Raw genomic sequence first — 20,405 nt, forward strand, 5'->3', positions numbered from 1 at the left:
CAGCTCAATTTCTCTTCTGTTCGGACTCAACCAGCCATTTCTCTCACGAACCATTGCTTCTTGACAAGTTTGTTTTTGGCCATCAGGTCCCTTAACTCTTTTTTAAAGAGTCCTTTTTAAAATCTATTTTTCTTCAATAGAAGGAACATTTACAGACCCAAATTTAACAGTGATCTTTGTCTTCACTCATTTTCCCCTTGGGAAATTCTCCTGAACCCAGAGCTGTTTTCCCAATTTTCATTGCTCTTGGACTGTTTATCTATAGACAAACAGGGTCCTCAGACTTGAAACTATTTTTAGAACTTGACTTTCATTGGTCATTGTAAGTAATTCTAGTGATCAGGAAGCCCTGGTATGGCTTCCACACCAGGCACCAATACCATGTGTCCATGTGCAAAGCAAAAAAGAAAGAGATGAATCTACAAGTTATTGGGTGCCTACCATATTCCAACCTGACTACAACCAATTTAAAAATGAGGAACTGAGGCATGAGAAGTTAAGACCCCAGAGGATTATATGCTTATAAGTTTGATAGAAGGACCGGAGGAGTGGGGGAGAAGGGCAAAGCACAGGACTGTCCATGTTGGTAGCTGAGGCATCTGGAGGCTGCTGCTGCTGCCTCACTTGCTATGGTTATTGGACACTGAGACCAGCAAAATGGCCTCACGGAGGTACATCTGTATGACCCGGCTCTTCAGTAAGGACATCTGTATGAAGCAGCCATCTTCCCCAATTTCTACATCTCAGGCAAGCGTATCCAAGAGCAGGCAGAACCTAGCTCTCCTGCCACAATCCTGGTTTCTGAGAAGTCTGGGAGATGGAGATCTTAGCTTGCTTTGTTCTGCAGAACAAGGAAGAAGGAAGGTTAAACTCTGCACCCACCACATCCCCTGCTTCCTGTGTGTCATCTGCCTTCTACTACTCAGCCTGCATCGGCCACCTCTGGTTCGCTGTCAGATTCCTGTCCCATTGTTACCCAAGTTCCTACAAAGTGACATTAGCAAGGTCTTTTTTTGTTTTTCCTCTAAAGGAATAGAATGTTCTCTGACAAACAGAAAATTCAGGCATTTAGAAAGATGGGATAACCTTACCTTGTTACCAGAATAGCAGAACACAGATTTGAAATGTGACCATTCATACGTATTGTCAGTCATATTTTGTGGTTTAAAACTCTCTTTAAAAATCCATGTTTTCCCTTTGGAATAACTTTAGGGACACAGAGCTCCGAGGAAACCCCCTTCTAGGAGGACAGTCTGAAGGCGGAGTTCCCGATTCAGTTAAGGAGGACATGTGGGATGTGTTACAGCGCATGGTTGTCCTGGCCTCTCTGGGAAAAAAAGCTGATTCTGCAACTGAGTGTGGCCTGAAAGAGCTTGCCCATGTGGAGGACAGGCCTACTCCTAACCACTTTTCCCCTCGCACAGCTTTGTGCTCCAGAGGCCCTAAGTACAGCATGTTAATTCAAACTTTTCAAAACCATGAAACCACGGAATATCTCAATATCCTTGTGTGGAGTCCCATTTGCCTACTCTATGTTAGCAGAGAAACATTTGGTTTTAAACAAGACTTTATTTAAGGGGAAAAAGTGTATAGGATTACATTTGAAAATGTAATTATGGAAAAGATAAACCATATGTTGTAACCTTTGTTCTACCTCTACTTCATGGAGCCCTGCTTGTAAGAATGCATTTGGAGGTGTATGGAAGTTCTAATTCTATGGCCAAGCTACAGTGGCAGAGGGTCGCTCACCCAGTAGCCATACCTGTCCACATGTCCAGGCAGTTACTGCTAAAGCATCTTAGAGTCTAGTGGTGTACAAATGTGCCAAACAAGTGAGCTGGGAGATGTTGAGTTGAGGACCCACAACCTCCTCCCCAGGGGACTGGCAGAGGCAGGCTGACATAGGGTAGAGAGACTGGGGCCAGGGCAGGGAGGCTAGGCAGGAAACACGGTGATCTTAAGTTCCTTTGACTTGAGGGTGAGTAGGGGATGTTCCCAGCTACAGCACTGTACAGAACAGAGTTTGAGCAGCCAGACTGGCCCCTCACAAATGCTGTGATAGCCATGGTATGTCAGTTAAAATCTTGTGCAAATGCTGCTTCTGACTTTCAGTAAGCAGGACTTAAAACCCTCTCCCAGTGTCGGGAGAAGAAAAGCTAATCATAGTAATTTCTGCCCCTTGCAAATTTACCTGTTGCTTTGGGTATGCACAACTCTTAATCTCTTTTCAGTAGAGAAAAAAGTTTGTTTAAATGTTTAAAATGTTTAAAGTTCTTTCTTTTTGTGGTACTGGCCATGGAACCCAGGACCTCACTTGTGCTAGGCAAGTGCTCTACCACCAAGCTCCATACCTAGCCCTTTTCAAAATTTTGTTTTGAGGTAAGATCTCACTAAACTGGTCAGCAAACAAGCACAGTGCACTGTGTTCTGTGAGCTCTTTTAGTCCTCAGAAAAAGATACCCCAAAGAATGGCACTCTGACATGCTGAGTGCTTTGAAATAATGGAGACTGGAAGGGTGCAGAAGAAAAGTATCTCTGGTCTTCTACAGTCCTTTCTCTCACCTTTCTGACTTCTCCAAAATGATCCACAGAAGCCAGAATTTTTCTTCCCCAAGGTGAGTCACAGAAGCTTGAACCCTGGAAATAAAGCATTAAACCTAGGGAAGCTCTTCTCCTCCTTCTCCTTTCCCCTTTGAATGTTGTTATTCCTGAAGGGTCCTGACCCATATCTGGGAGAAAGAAATGCTGCACAGAGGCCAAGAAGGGGCTGAACAGAGAGGCATTACTGGGCGTCCACTTATCTGTCATTATTAAGCCATATATTTTTGTGCAATCATATTTCTACATGAGTGTCCATTCTTCTTTGAAATGAAGTGTAAAAATAGACAGTTTTCTTTGAATCTCTTCATCTCCCATTTCATGTTGTTATGGGGAAAATGACTCCCAACCTGGTAGATGTCAGATTTGTCGAGTTCATGGTTTCACAACAGGAATGAAGTTGTGAACCAAAGAAGGAAGTCAAGAGAGTTTTACTGCAAATGAGGAGAAGAGGAAGAATAGCTTCTGGATCTCCGGGGGGGGGGGGTCTGGAGTGGGTGGCCACTGAGGCTCTTTTCAAGAGTATTTTATATAGCAAAATAACAATGTGGGTCCAATGTGGATCAAACTACCATCAGCCTATAAGATTGCCAGTACAGTCACTTAGCTAATATTGGTTCAGTAGGGAAAGGAGTCACACAGCAAGGGTGTATAGAAAGAACAGAGGCATTCCTGGAAAGGGAGGAGTGTATGGATCCAGATGTTCTGGTCATCCACCTATGTGTCTGACGCCTGTCTGGGCCCACTGGTTCAGGTGGTCCTGATAACAGTATAAGGTAAAGCTGCCATCTATCTTGAGGGAGGCCTGCAGGAGATGGCTATTGCATCTCCATCCTGAGGCCTGGCAGTCTTCAGTGGCCTCCAGCCACAATCCTTGTGTCTCACCTTCTGTGCTGACTGCCTTGAGGGCACAATCCCCCTCTGACTGCATATTGATTTCTATCTAACTTATCTGTCTATAATAATGTACAACTGTAATGAAAAATCTGTCATGCTTCTCTCTGGTTCATTTGTCATTCCTTATAGGAGTGTTGGTCCTGACTCATGTGCAGTGAGAAAATATGTCATGCATTTCTGCCCTTACAGCTCAATGTGTTCCCACTTCTTTCTTAGTTCCTCTGAGTAACACCCTCAAGAAAGTTTCATCTGAGAAAAAGGAAACAACATTCTAGAGGGACGCTTCAGCAGAAACCAGGAATCTACCTAAAGCAGTGGTTGGATTATATGACTATTGTAAAGAAAACTTCTGAAACAGGCTGAAAATTTACTAGGATTTTCAGTAGAAAAATATGCCTTGTTTAGGAGATATATTTTCTGGTAATTTGATTTTATGGGGACTTCTGTCTTTTACTATCTTTGAGCTATTTTACAGTTCTGTAGATTTAAATTAACTTGTAGAACACTGATGGTAATACAAATGATTCTTGTGTATACACATGCAAATAAATTTTCTGTAGTGGAGTGACCCTTCACTCTTTCCCTGCAGTGGGAGAAACTAGTGTTGTACCCAATAAAGAAATTCATTTTGGCATTACCAGTAATATTATCTATTTGATCTATGAGGTCTCTACTGAACAAATTTTAACTTCTTTTCTAATTTCCTCATTCATTAAGGAGTTAAATAAAATCTTTGATACATGTTCATTTTATATCATAGAGAGTCATGATTTTACCTATTTTAAAAATATAGCTCACCACTATCCCTAAGGGCTAATTTGGACCTGGCTAGATTCTTGTATGCTATTCACCACAGTGAAGATTTAATAAAAAATACTTCATCCAATTTCTAGTCTTAGCTAACCTAATAAAAAGAGAGAGAAGATTCAAAGAGTAGAGAAGATTCAAATTAATAAAACTAGAGGTGAAAAAAGGGGTAGAGTATTACAATAGATACCACTGAAATCCAGATGATCATTAGGCTCTATTTTGAAAATATTATTTCAATAAATTGGACAATCTAGTCAAAATGGATAGACTTAGAGACACATAAACTTACCAAAATCAAAACAAAAGGATATAAAAAATACAAACAGATCAATAATAAGCAATGAGATTGAAGAAGTAACAGAAGGTCTCCTAGCAAAGAAAAACCCAGGACCCATGGATTTACTGATGAATTTTATCAGACATTTAAAGAAGAACTAACACCAATGCCCTCTTCAAATTATTCCACAAAATAGAAATAGAAGGAATTCTTCCAAACTTGTTCTATGAAGACAGCATCACCCTGATACTAAAACTGGATAAAGACACAACATAAAACTGCAAATAGATATCCTTGATGAACACAGATGAAAAAATTCTCAACATATTTGCAAACTGAATGTAACAACCCATTAACAATACCATATACCATGATCAAGTTGGTTCATTCCAGAAATGCAAGGATGGTTCAACATAAGCAAATCAATAAACACAGTACAGTCAAGAACATAAAAATCACACAGTAATTTCAATAGATACACAAAAAGCTTTCAACAAAATTAAACATCCATTCTTGATAAAAGTCCAGAAGAAACTAAGTATAGAAAGGTCATACCTCAATATAATGAAGGCTATATATGACAAACCCAATGGCAATATCATACTGAAAGGGAAAAATCTAAAAACATTTCTTTCTCTAACATCTGGAATGAGACAAGGTGTCTACTCTCATCATTGCTATTCAATATAATATTGAAATTTTAGCCAATACAATTAAGCAGGAGAAAGAAATAGAAAGGATACAAATAGGAAAGGAAGAAGTCAAATTATTTCTATTTGCAGATGGTATGATTCTATACTGTACTTAGAAAAGCTCAAATCTTCCACTAGAAGACTTTTAGATCTGATAAACAAGTTCAGCAAAGTGGCAGGATATAAAATCAACATACAAATATCAATAGCTTTTCTATACATGTGTAGCAAACTTGCTGAGAGAGAAACAAGGAAAACAACCTCATTCACAATAGCTTCAAAAATATACCCAGGCAAGAGCTGGGCGTGGTGGTGCATGTCTGTGATCCCAGTATTTGGGAGGCTGAGGCAGGAAGATCGCTGTGAGTTCAAGGCCAGCCTGGGCTACATAGTGAGTTCAGAGCCAGCCTGAACTACAAAGGAAGACCCTGCCTCAAAAAACAAACAAACAAACAAACAAACACCAAAAAAACTCCTAGGCATACACCTATTAGAGAAGGAGAAAAACCTGTACAGTGAAAATTATAGAACATTAAAGAAAGAAATTGGAGCAAATGTTAGAAAATGGAAGGACTTCTCATGTTCATGGATTAGAAGAATTAATACTGCTAAAATAGTCATATTGGCAACTGCAATTTATGGAGCCAGTGCTATACCCATCAACATATCAATGACATTCTTCACAGAACTAGAAAAAACCACCCTAAAATTTATATGGAAACACAAAAGTCTGTGAATAGCCAAGGCAACCCTAAGCAAAAAGAGCAAAGATGCAGGTATCACAATACCCAATTTCAAATTATACTGCAAAGCCATTGTAACCAAAACACCATGGTACTGACACAAAAATAGACACGTAGAACAACTGAACAGAGTAAAAGGAGAGAAGCAGAGCCAGGCCACAGTTGCCACCTGACTCTGGACGGAGGACCCAACAACACACACTGGAGAAGACAGCATTTTCACAAACAGTGCTGGGGAAACTGGATATCCAGTTGGAGAACATTGAAGCTAGATCCCTATCTCTTACCCATGTAATAAATCACCTCAAAATTGATTAAAGACCTAAATGTGAGATGTGAAACTTTGAAATTGCTGGAAGAAAACCTATGGAAACATTTTAAGACATAGGCACAGGTAAGAACTTCCTGAATAGGACTCTAATATATCAGGAAATATCCAAAGTGGACATATGGGATTACATCAAATTAAAAAAGCTTTTACATAGCAGAGGACAAAATTAAGTGAAGAGACAGCCTACAAAATGGGAGAAAATCTTTGCCAGTTACTCTGCCAACAGAGAATATCAAGAGTGTATAAAGAACTCAAAAACTTTAAGATTGAAAGATCAAATAACTCTACCAATAAATGAGGAAAGGAACTGAACAGGCGCTTCTCAAAAGAACAATTACAAATAGTCAACGATTATATTAGAAAATGTTCAACATCGTTAGCCATCAAGGAAATGTAAATCAAAGCTACACTGAAATTCCATTTCACTCCACTCAGAATAACTATCAAGAGCACAAAATAACAAATGCTGCAAGCCCTATAATTACATTTCTGTATTTTATTTGAATTGTATTTCTGATGGTTTTAAGTTTGATCATGAACCCTGTGGGCAGGAGTCAGGTTTGTCTGTGGTTTGATCCTTAGCATCGTGCCCTATGTGTGTCCGTGCATAGCCCCAACAAACACTCAGGGTAAGACTGAAGGAGTGAAATGTAGCTGAGGGCTTATCTAATTCAACAACTTCATTTTGTGTAGCAGAACAATAGAAGCCCAACTTATATTTTCAGCAATGTACCAGATAGGAGAATCTTCTACAAAACACTTGAAAATAGCACATCACCAACTTTATCTCCAGTGCAGAGCATCTTACAATTACCAGGGACTAAACTGAAGTGGAAAATAAAACCGTACGTTGAGAGACACTGTGGCTGCGGCCTCTGGGTTTGGTGGACATTTCTTCACCTAAGGCTAGTTTTAAGCACTTAGGGGATGAGGGCATAGATCCAGGGCAAGGGCTTGGGGCTGGGCAAGGGGAAAGTTGGGCTGTTGGAAGGGAGTTTCACTCTTGTGAAAGTAGGAAGAAGAAATCCTGAAAAGGAGGCGATAAAAGCTCTGCATAGAGAAACAACTTTCCTGAGAATGTAGCACACAGATCTGCTTTTAGCTAGGACTAAGGCCAATTTCATCTACCTGCCCGGCCTGCAGAACTCCAACTTCAGGGATTATTTGATGGCCAGTTGGCACCTTGGGGCAGCTGGCAGGGTGATGTCAGTTCCCACTGCAGGGGAGGAGGTCAAGCCCGCTCTAGGGCTTGTCAGAGATACACAGGCTGGGTGAATGTTAACCCCGATCCAGTTTCATCTAACATGCAAGGAAGCAAATGTTGGATAAAGGACATGTATGAATATGTGTCCATTCAAATGGTTGAAGAAAACCAGCTCTGACTCGGCTACATGGGATTCAGTGCACTTTCGGCAAACATTTGAACTTTATTATATTCAGAGCCAGCTATCTAATTTTACTGGCTGTATAAGTTCCAGCACAAAATGAAAATGTGGGGCTCCTTGTTCAAAAAGAGACGTTAAAAGTATCCAAATAAAAAGTTCGTTTTTTGAAAATATTCTTTTACTGATAAGATGTTACAGGGACATCAGCGATACTCGAGTAGTAACAAATTCACATTACAAAAATATATTACCATGATTATTTTATGTAAATAATATTTTGCTAACATATGCTGACTAACAACACATTCTTTTCTGACTCAATTATTTTGTAAATTCATTTGTTAGGTCATGAAAATTTATACTTTTTTTTTTGGTACCAGAGATTGAACTCAGGACCTGGTGCTTGCGAGGCGGGTGCAGTGCCACTGAGCTAAATCCCCAGCCTGGCAACTGTTATTTCTACTGACACAAGTAAAATCAGAATAGTCCTCCTCAGAAATGTAAGACTGCAGATAATTCTTAACAACATTCAATTTCAAAAGGGATTCTTCTATTGATGCAATTGTAGCTGAGCTGAATATATTTCATAGGCCGTGAGAACACTGAGATAAATTTCTGACACATTATTTTGAAATGTACATTTTAGTTCCTCTAGCCCAACATTCCCTGCACCTGCTGAAGCTTACACAAAATGCCAAAGGTGGCTTCATGATTTGTGTACAATTCACAACATCTGCTTAGCATCTCGTTACAATATACAAATAACTTTAAAATTTCCTCTCCTGTGAATAATTGCTTCAGCCAAGCTTCCTATGAAAATATCTTCTTTTCTGTCAGATGTGAAGAACTTGGAGCTTAACTTCTATTTTGAAGTCTGGATATTTGCTTTGCAATATTGTAGTTTTCAATACCAGATAGTCTAAACTCTGAAGAATTTAATAACTCCCTGAAATTCTTTATTAAAAAGCTGTATTGAAAAAGCCTTTTATTTTAGTGCCATGAATAACTTCCCTGATTTTTGAACAAAGAACATTGTGTACTGATAAACCTGCAGTCTGGCCCAGGCAGCCTCTGTTCCAGGACACAGCTGGGAGAGCGCCTTCTGGTCTGGATTCTGCAGGTCCATCTTGTGCACAGGCAGCTGGGGCCTGGACTTGGTGCTGCTCCACTTGGTGCAGAGACCCTGGCCTCCTGAGGTCTGCGCCCCGATGCGCACTGCTCACTGCTGCAGAGGAATGCGCCTGTGCGCGTGTGTCCACGCTCATCAGCTCTGCTCTGTGGACACTGCATTGCCCCACAGATTCCACTCCCGAAGCCCAGGATTGAGGTCAAATTGTTAAAAAGTGCAAGTCAGTGGCAGCAACACACTGAGGCCGGTGCGTGTGTCCCAGACTTTCTGCAGGTGCCCTCATTACAGCCCTGTAGTTGTGCATTTTCGTTTTATTCTCCCAACCATCTTGGAAAGTAGTTAGATCAAATTTATTCTCCCAACAAGTGTTGAAAGCAATCACTGTATGAAGTATGATAAAAATACGTGGTAAATGTTTAAACTAAAACTCCCCAGATTTTTATAGTGAGAGGCACATTGGTGTTCATCCTCCTCAGAATCCTCCCCTCACTTTGAACTCACTCATCCCATCCTTCTCGTCACTTTCTGAAGCAGTTCTGGAAGTCCTCTTTCGCGAGTGTCTTTACGAAGTGTGATCAAAAACCTGGTGAAGGCTATTGCCAAGTGCCATTCCACAGAAATGCAGTACTGTAAAAGCATGGCAGTGAGTCCTCGTGAAATTTGTCCACGGGATCTGGCACTATGCAATTTCTGGCTCTTCCTCAAAGTCAGAACGACAGTGAAAGGTAAACATTTTGAATCGATTCAGGGCACTGAGGCAGGCATGACAGCACAACTAAAGACACTCATGGAAGCAGAGTCTAGAGCTGGTTCAGAGAGTGGAAAGTGCTGAGATAAATGTGTCTGAAGCTGGGGAGGTGATTTTGAAGTTATTCACAGCAATGCATTTTTTATTGTAATAAATTTTGAAAAGATTTAAACATTTATTATATTTTTAATCCTATCTCATATTGCATAATAAACTTACTGGCCCAAGTTCAAGTAAAGTAGTAGAAAAGATAAGTTTAATTTTTTTTTTTGGTACCAAGGATCGAACTCAGGTCCTTGCACTTGCGCAGCAGGTGGCGAAACCACTGAGCTACATCCCTTGCTCCATCTGACCTTAATCTTGAGGTTGTTTTGGTTGCTTATGATCTTCGTTTATACCCTGTCAAAAAGAGCAGACTTTGCTTCTTTAAAATGTTTGGTGTTTACCAAAGTTCCTTTCATTTTAATGTTGATTTTCTATGAGAGTTGGAAAAACTTACATACTGAGGACTCAACCCAACTTCAAGGCGACCCTGAAAGATTCCATTTTATATATAATACTTATGATAAAATGTGAGGATAATTCTTTATTTTCCATAATCAACTGTTTCATGCAGAAAATCAGTCATCTTAGGAAAACCTCCCTGCAATGAATATGTGTATCTGTGAAGTTATAGCCATGCATAAAGCATGCTTGGAGTGTGGAATCTTTCACTGTCTTATACTGTACAGTACTTTTTCATATCCAACCCTTATATAGGGTTACTCCAATCTTTGTTATTTTCATCACTGCTTGAAATTATTTGAAGATGAGGTTGGGACAAGGAACAAGTTTGCAGGAGAAAGTTTGGAGTTTGGTCTTTATGTTGATATGAACGAAAGATACATTAGAAAAGACCTCTGAGAAGCTGGAGAGTTGAAATGCTAGTCTAACAACACTTGAACACTTTGAATATAGCTGAGTAAAGCCAGTTGGATGGAGGATAAACTAAATTCATTCTTCCCAATGTCTCGTCTATGAAGAAGGAAAACATGAGGGCTACATCTTCACTTTTAATATGATATGATAAACACAGAAAAGGAAAAGCATTCATTTTGTTTAATATTCCATGAAGGTATTTGAACAGGGTAATATTTTATTGACTAAGAATACAACATATGTTGATGTCATTTCTTAGTAATGGAACATGTCAAGAAATGATCGTTGCTTGGAAAGTGAATTTTAAAAAGCATGTTTTTGCTAATGAATCATAGGATGTAACATAATATGGTGTGACTATGTTAAACAAATAACCATATCTACAAATGAAATCTGAGCCCAAAAGCAAACATACACCCTTTGGCTTTGCTTTGGACCCAATCTACTTTCACAATACACACACACACACACACACACACACACCCAGAGGAACTAACTAGTGTACACACAGTCACTGAGACATGGTTGTCTGCCCTGTTATTCCTCCTTTAAGTCCCTTGCTTCCAGGGATACGATTGAAAAGGCATTTTTACCCTGAGCTTGCTTACTCATCCTGAGATCAGAGTGGGGTTTAGTAAAACTGATCACACGGCTAAACTGAATATCAGAACCCTCAGACTCCTAGTCTCCAAATGCCATAGCACCAATTTTGCATTTAGAATCTTCAGGCTTAATAGTCCCATGCTGACTGCAAGTTTTTCAACTTGCTTGTTTTCTCCTTGCCCCTGAAGTTTTAAGAGAGGTCACGCAGCAGCAATGCCCCCCTCATCTGTGGGGAGAGCTTCCAATGTCCAGCAGATGCCTAAAGCCAGATGGCACTGACCCCTGTGTATGCCCATTTCTTCCTGTACAAACACACCTGTGATATCAGTGAGAGATTAACAACAGCAAATAATAAAATGGAACAACTATTTAATAATGTAATAAATTTAATAATAAAGCAAGTAAATGATGGCCATGTATTATAATGATACGTAATGTTGTGAATGGCCTGTCTCAAAATATCTGATTGTATGGTCCTCACCCTTCTTCTTGTGGCAGTGTGAGATGGTACAGAGGTGAAAGGCATGAGAATGGTAAGGTAGTACTAGGCTACTCTGTAAGGGGTGCTTACACACAAGCACTGCAGTGCCAGGACAGGGGATCTGATAACCAGGATGGATGCTAATCAATGGGGAGGTAGCACATACATCATGGACACTATGGATAAAGCGGTGGTTCACATCCTGCACAGGACAGAGAGGGACTGCTTGAGAATTCATCATGCTACTCAGAGCAATGTGCAAATTGGAACTTAGAAATTATTTATTTCTGGAATTAAAAATAGATATGTTCAGATTGTGGTTGGCTGTAGATAACAAACCATGGGACACAAGACTGAGGATAACAGGGTACCACTGTGGGGCAAACATGTACCAGGTGAATACAGCCACATGTCTTTCTGAAAAGCAGGATGATGATGCCTTGCGACCCTGTTGACAGGGTTTTGACAGATGCCCGAGCAGATGCTCAATGAGGTCTCTGTATAGAGTCAACTGTTCTTGGTCCAAACGTGAACTTGTGGTGTGCCAGGTGATCTGGGCGTTTCTGTGTCCTCAGAGGCTGGCCCTACCCCAGTGAGCTGTATGTTCATGAGGGCCTCGGGATGGGGGACCATGCTCAGCACGCCTGACAGTGTCCTCGAAACATATTACTGTTGGCAAGGTCTTATCTGAGATGAGGTGGCAAGTGAGTACACTGCCACGGAGAAGTACGGTTTTGTAAAATTAGATGGGGTAGAAAGAAACACAATTAATTCCAGACCCTCAGGCAAGAGTTTGAAGTAACTGGAGCCTTTGTTCTCTGGGATTATCAGACAGGCCATCTTTCCTTCTGAGTAACAGCAGGCTCCGCTGGCCTGTAGCCCACATGCCAGGTATGAGCTGCAACACTGACACGGCCACCTCAGGGTTAATGCGTGGGTGTCCTCAGGGAGAAAGTGAGTCACCCTTCTTGAGGTTTGTTTTCTCCTATTAACCCTAAACCTCACTTCACATTTTACAAATGACCACAGAATGGTTACCAAATCTTTTTTCCAGCTTACACTCTAAATTAGCCAACTGGATCCCCATAGAAAGTCCCAGAACACCTCAGAGACAGGGAAACACACTTGAGGCCTATAAAAGGTCTCGTACTTTAAGGGAAGGTGCCGAGGAGTCCTCTGAGGGATAGAGACTGAGAAGAGCCTTCTTTATATTTGCACCATGCTGCTTGGAAAACAGGGAAAAATAAAATGAAATTATAGGGTGTGGAGTTCTGCAAATTAATGCCCCATTTATGGGGCCCAGTGTTGTGTGAGGCCTGGAAGGGACCCGCTTGTAGGCTCTGGGGGATCCACCTTCTGATCTCTGTGAGCTCTCTCTCTCTCTCTCTTTCTCTCTTTCTCTCTCCACTGTCAAATAATCAATGCACAAATTCAGAGGTACAATGTTAAAATTCAAGACATCAATACCTCGTGTGATGATCACATCAGGGCAGTTCCTATGACCACTATCTAAAGCATTCATTGTTCCTTTGTAGTGAAACATTCAGAAGTCTTTCTTGTAGCTCTTTGAAAAATTTTTGAAAATCAGTGACTATAGTTTTCCCATGGTGCAACTAAACTCCAGAACTTGTTTCTCCTAACTATAACTGTGCCCCTCTACCAACCCTTCCAATTCCCCTTCCCCTCTCCAGGAAGGTGACCATTTTTCTACTCTCTACTTCTCTGGGCCCAAAGCTCCTCAAATCTTCTGGAAAGATGAGCTCCCTGGCTCTTCTGACAAGGAGTCTGTGTGCTGAGCTCAGCAGCCTGCACTCACCTCACGGAGTTATCACAGGCCATGTGGTATTAAAGTAACAAGTAAGAAAGATAACAAAGTAATTGAACTAAGAGTCAGAATGGATGGGTCCGTGTCAAAGGGCTATTTTTTTTTTCATTAAGTTTATTGGTACATTTTAGGTATACAATATAATTACATTCATCATTGGGATCCTGTACCATTATATGAGTGTCTTGGTTCTTATTTTTTTCCCCTTCCCCTGCCCTCCCTTCACCCCCTCCACCCTTCCCTATTTGCAAAGATTTTATTTCCATTTTTTTCCTTTTCTCATATTTTTTCTTTTCCTTTTTACCTTTCCCCTACTCCTCCCACTTCCCCTGCTCCTTTAGACCTTTTCTTCCTATTATGCAATATCAATTATACATTTTTTAAATCGCAGTATCAAGATTTAGAGGACATTACCACAGATTTTACAGAATTTAAAAGGATATAGAAAGCATATTACAAAAATCTTTTTTGAAATAAATTTGACAACTTCTATGAAGTACCTTGGAAGACAAATTAATGAAACTGACTCTGGAAGAAATATAAAATTTGAATAGCACCTATTAAAGAAAGTATATTCCTAGCTTGAAAACCTACCTATATGACAACAGCAGGCTCATAAACATTTTAACTGATAAATTATATCAAACAATTAAAGCAGAAAAAAGAAGGAACACTTCTCTCCTCATTTTAGGAACTCAACATTGTGCTAATCCTAAAACTGGATAAAGATAACAGAAGAAAAAAGTATGAACATAGACAAAAATTTGTTTAACAAAACAAAAACTATTAGAAGTCAGATCTGGCAGGATGGAGAAAGTGGTTTTGTTATAGGGATGGCAGTGTTGGTTCAGCATTGGAAGATCCACCCCCAAAAGTCATCATTTTAACAAAAGAAAGGAAAAAGCCATATGATCCTGTCAGTAGTTGCAGAAAAAGTATTGGACCAAATTCTATAGCTGTTCATGGTAAAAGCTATCAGGAGTCTAGAAGGTAGAACAGAACCTTCTCAACAGATAAAAGACATGTACTCCATACTTCCAGGAAAAATGCCTTATATGAATGGGAAAGATACAATGCTTTCTCCCTAAGGTGGGGACCAAGGGCAGATATGTCTACTCTTCATCTGTCCATTAAACTTTGAAACAATAGGCCCAAACCAAAATAGTTTGGCAATAAAAAGAAACAAAAAGCATAGGATTGACAAGGTAGAAGTAAAATCTTTATGTGTAGATGATATGATCATCTACAGAGAAAATATTAAGAAATCTCTAGGAGCCCCTAGAACTTGTATTTGAATTTAGCAGGATTAGAAAACACAAGGTATATATAAAAATTCAGGTCTATGTATACTTTCTATAAATGAATTGGATATTGAAATTTAAAAGTTATGTAGGAGTAAAAGGAACTAGAAAAGTAAAGAGAAAAAAAATAACAGTGTTGGAAGACATTTATTACCTAATTTTAAGACTTCCTCTAAAGTAAAGCTACAGCAATCAAGGCAGTGTTGGCATAAGGAAAGACATATAGATCAATGGAATAAAAGAGAATGAACCACACATATATGGTCCACTGAGTTTTGAAAGATTATTTAACATTAACATTTTAAAGAGTATAAACTTAACTCGGGAGCAGAGGAAAAGACAGTAGTTTCAGCAAATGGTACTAGAACACCTAGCATCCGTATGTAAAAAATTAACCTCAACCCTTTATTTCCATACATAAAAACAACTTGAAAGGATATATGAACCTAAATATGAAAGACTAAAACTATAAAACTTTAAGAAGAAATTATAAGGGAAAATGTTCATGAATTTAGGGTAGGCAAGAATTTCCTAGGATATAAAAAACATGATTTATAAAAGAAAAAAATTGATAAATGAAATTCCATCAAAATTTAGAACTTTAAAAGACATCATTAAGAAAATAAAAAGTAGTCCTTAAACAGAACATATTTATAATACATACAATCTATGACCAGAATATATAAAGAACTCTTACAGCTCATTAATAGACAACCCAATTAAAAAGTAGACATAAGAAGATGATAAATAGCCAGTACAGCACAAGGAAAGGTGTGCAACTCTAGAATCAGAAAAATACTAATCAGTACAATAACAATACACTCATTAGGGATATTAAGTTAAAAGTTTTAAAAGAACAAATGTCAGCTTAGGTGTGAACCAGTTACAACTTTCTCTTACTGCTAATGTGAATGTAAAATGATAAAACTATTTTGGAAAACAATATAGAAATTTCTTATATTACTGTTAAGAACCAACAGTTCTGTTCTTAAGTTTTTACTTAAGAGAAATGAAAAAATATGTTCACAGTAGATTTCTACATACAAGTTGAGTATCCCTTATCTGAAAATCTTGGGACCAGAAGTGTTTCAGATTTTGGGTTGAAATCCACTTGATCTGCAAAGAGGATAGCTACTCCTGCTTTTTTTTTGGGTTCTTGTCCCATGGAATATTGTTTTCCACCTTTTAACTTTCAGCCCATGAGTTTCTTTTTGAATTAAGTGTGTTTCTTGTGTGCAGCAGATTGTTGGATCTTGAATCTTGACCCATTCTGCCAGTCTATTTCTTTTGGTTGGTGACTTGAGACCATTAACATTGATGGTTATAACTCATAATATTGACTTATCATTGTCATGCCTTTTTCTGTTTGTTGGATTCTCTCCCTTTGCGTTTAATTTCTTGTCATGCCTGATGGTTTCATTTGCTGGGCTTCCTGGGGTTGTGATCCTCATTGTCTTCTCCTAGGATAGTGTCTAAAATCTTTTGGAGTGCTGGTTTGGTATTCATGAAGTTCCTAAGGTGCTCTTTGCCATGAAGGTATCTTATTTCTCCATCAATTTTGAAAGATAGTCTTGCAGGGTACATCAATCTGGGTTGGAGGCTGTTTTCCTTTAGGGCTTGAAATACATCACTCCAAGCTCTTGCCTTGAGAGTTTGCGTTGAGAAGTCTGCTGTGATTCTGATAGGCTTTTCTTTGTATGTGATTTGATTCTTTTCTCTAATTGCTTGTAGGATTTTGTTCTTCTGTTGAGTTTCTGGAATCTGAACTATTAAATGACTATGTATAGATTTTTTTTGATCAAGGATAGTTGGAGTCCTGTATGCCTCACTTATCTGTATGTCAAGTTCTTTTCCCTTGCTTGGGAAGTTTTCTGCCATCACTTCTGTGAACAGTTTTTTATGTTGTCTGCACTCTCTCCTTTTTCTTCATTGACTCCAATCAGTCTTATGTTATTCTTCTTTGCATCATCTAGCAGCTGCTGGATTGATTTCTCATGCTCCCTTACAATTTTAAAGCAATTTTTCTTTTCCTGGTCACTAATTGCAGTCTTATCTTCTTATCTGAAATTCTGTCCTCACATGCTCTCATTCTGCAGCATGAGCTTTCAGTGGAGTTTTTAATCTCCTGGAAATCTATTTGCATCTGTTTTATGGATTCCATTTGTTTCCTGTGTTGGGATTCCATCATGTTCCTCAGTTCCTCTATTTTTTTATCTGTGTCCTCTCTAGATTTATTAATCATGTCTTCCACTGTGGGGACAATTTCTGCTGTTATGTGAGAAATTATTTGTGATTTCATTTTTCCCAGATCCTCTTTTGTTGCCAGTTCAGGGAGTCCAGGTGGTTGAGTGTCAGATTGTTCCATCTCATTTCCCTTTGGGGTTGCTTTAGGTGATCTAGAAGTCTGTTTTTGAGACTTGTTTATGTGTCTTCTCATTTCAACAGGTGTTGGGGGTGGGGCAGGGGATGTGTGCTGCTGGTGTCTGGGAGGCTCACCACCTTGGTGCTGAGGGTTGTGGTATAGTGGGCCAGAAGGTTCCTCTTTTAATAACTTTATAGAAAATGTCCCTGGAGATATTTATTAAGAAGAAAGAGATGGCAAAGAAAAATAGAGCAATGCTTATGGAAATACTTCTATAGTCATCACTGAAAACTAATAACTTTGTTGTTGGGCAGAGCCTTCCTATTGAGAGGAAGATTTACAATGGTACAAACTTTATTCATAATGTATATGGGGTTCACCAATCTGATACCTCAACCAATGGCCTCAACATGTGTCAACCAACTATTCACTCACGTATTGGATATTTGTTGAATATTTGCAATATGTCAGACTGGTGCTAAGCCCTGGAGAGACAGAGTAGGCTCTGCTCATGGAAGAGACATGAAATAAATAGATAAACAGGAAAAGAGGCAAAGATTTTAGGTTGAATTATGAAGGAAGGCCTTTCTGAGAAGGACACTTTGAATGAACTTCAAGAAACAGTCCACTAATATGAAGACCTGGAAGACTGGTATTCCCACATTGAATGTGGACTCTCCCCTGCTCTTTCCTCAAAGAACAATGTGCTATGGACCTATGAGAGCCTAGTTGGAGAGTGGGAAGCAGAGTAGACCTCATTCCTGAGCTGTTATGTGGGAGAGAAGTAGATGTAATTGTTATTTAATGTTCAGTATTGGTAGGGCCCTTTGTTGTCTAATCCATGCCATTTTTTTGCCTAGTTATATTTCAGTTAATTCTGACTTTTCATTGAATTAAATTTAATGTGGTCATAAAACTGCCTCAATGCTTTTGAGATTCTATGTAGGGAGCTACAACATAATTTAGTATGTAAACAAACTGCGGCCTAATGTAGAAGTTTATCCTTGTAACAAACAGCTGAGTCACAGCCAGTCACAATAGTGAGCTTTAGCCAATCACAACCTTTCTAGTGATAAAACCAGCTTCATCCAATCACAGACTCCAGGGTGGTAAGAAGGCAAATGTTTCTTCACACAATGCCCAAATAAGGCAAATGCCTGGCTATTACTGTATTGCACTTCCTTTTTTTCTATCTATAAATACTGTCTGTTATATAGCTCTCGAAACCTCTTATTGTTCTGAATGCTGCCAATTTATGAATTATTCTTAAGTAAACTCTGCTAAATTTAATTTATCTAAAGTTTTTCTTTTTAAAAATTGATGTCAGAAGCTGGATTCATCCTAACCAAAGCAATGCATAAAGCCTTGGCTTAGTGATCAGGCAGCTGGCAGCCTAGGATTGCTGGAAAGCTCATGACCTTTATAATGCTGTTAGGAAACATTAGGCAGAGCTGTTCCCTGCAACAGACCATATGACTTTGTCCACTGAGACTGTAGGTTAAAGAGAAGCAACTGGAAAAAGCCAGAAGGGTGCTGTGTGTTTTCATCTTCTCATTGCCTTTGCAAGGCCTTTTTAAAAAAGTTACAATCTCTGAAATATAATTTGCAAACAGAGAATGAAGAGACCAGAATGTGTCCAGAAATTTGAAAGTTGTTCAGTTGCTAAGAGGACATGGTTCCCTTCACCTACCTGATATGTAGCCTTGAAGGCAATAGAGAAATAGGAACTTAGTGGATTTCAATGTCATCTGGAAAAGGACAATGGGCAAGATTTCTTTCTAGGCCGCAGAACTAGTGTTAACTGAGCAACTCCCTCAGCTTTGTGAGAAGGAAGTCTTCAAAGTCCTGCCCATCAGAATACCGTCATTCCCATGGGCCAGTAACTCATGCATATTTCCCATTCTTCCTATTTATTTTTGTAGCTTTTTATTTTAAAATAATTTTAGACTAACCAAAAGTTGCAAGAACACAGAGCTCTGATGCTCCCAATTTCTCCTGATCCTAACATTTTCATAACTGTAGTCCAATGGTCAAACTTAAGAATTAACATTAGTACCATAGTATTAACTAAGAAACTTTATTTGGGACTTCACTTATTTTTCCATTAATGTTTCTTTCCCCCTGTTTCAGGACATAACACAGAACCCTACATTGCATTTAGTTGTCACAGCTCAGTCTCTTCATGGTCCATTACAGTTCCTTCTTCTTTCCTTGACTGTCATGACCTCAACCCTTTTGAAGAGTATTGGTCAGTAATTTTGCAGAATTTTTCTGTGTTTGCATCTGTCTCATGATTAGATTGAGGTTATATATTTCTGGCAAGAATGACAGAGAAGCACAGTGTCTTCTATGTATCATATTTGGGGCACAGGGAGATACTAATCTTGACTACTGGGTGAAGGAGACATCTGGTGGGTTTTCACCTGAAAAGCTATTGAATTTTCCTTTGCAATTAATATAATCTAAGAGCAATACTTTGAGACTTTGAAATATCCAGCTTCACTCCAAACTTTCACCTACTAATGTTAGCATTAGCTGGTAGAGCTACTGGTGATTTCCATTTCTTCTATGTTTGTTAATTGAAGACTTTCAGGAAGAGCTGTCCATTCTTCTACATTTATTTATTTACATCTATATAGATTCATTTATATTTATTATAATTTATGAGTTATAATGAAATACAATTATTTTTTATTTTGTTGCTCAAATTGTTCCAGCTTGACTGCTTGATCTGTCCTTTTAGATGGTTCCTGAGTCTGTCAAAGTGCCTCTGTCCTCTGGAACCATTTTCTAAATTTCTGACACCATGAGATGCTCAGGGTACATAGTTCTATTTTTCCCACCTAGTCCTGGAATCAACCACTTCTCCAAGGACCCCCAGCCCCTTTCATTGGAGAATTATATTTAAAAACCAAGGTCTGTACACTGAGTATCCTCACTGCCACAGGGGTTCATTTCATCTCAATCCCCTCAATGGACAAAGAATGGAACTATGCGAATCCACACATTTATTTCTCTTTTCTTTTGTATTTACATTTTTTAAAAACGTGAGTTGGTACTGTAACTTCTGATGCAAATTCAGCACAACAGTATTTATTTTAGCCCTCCCTCTTTTCCTATTTGTAGCTTCTTTCTCTGACAGTGGGAATCCTGGCTTTCATTATCTCCAATAGATTTATTCATTTGTTCAACCTCAATACAAACAAACTAGTTTCAGGATTTCTGACTCACTCCTCTGAGAGAAGCAAATTTACTTACTCCAGTATGTTGTATAATTCTTTGAGTCTTTAGCCTTGCAGTAGCTT

Source organism: Heterocephalus glaber, unplaced genomic scaffold (assembly GCF_053883595.1).
Source record: "Heterocephalus glaber isolate CG9 unplaced genomic scaffold, H.glaber_assembly_v1.0 deba00001067, whole genome shotgun sequence".
Classification (NCBI taxonomy): Eukaryota; Metazoa; Chordata; class Mammalia; order Rodentia; family Bathyergidae; genus Heterocephalus; species Heterocephalus glaber.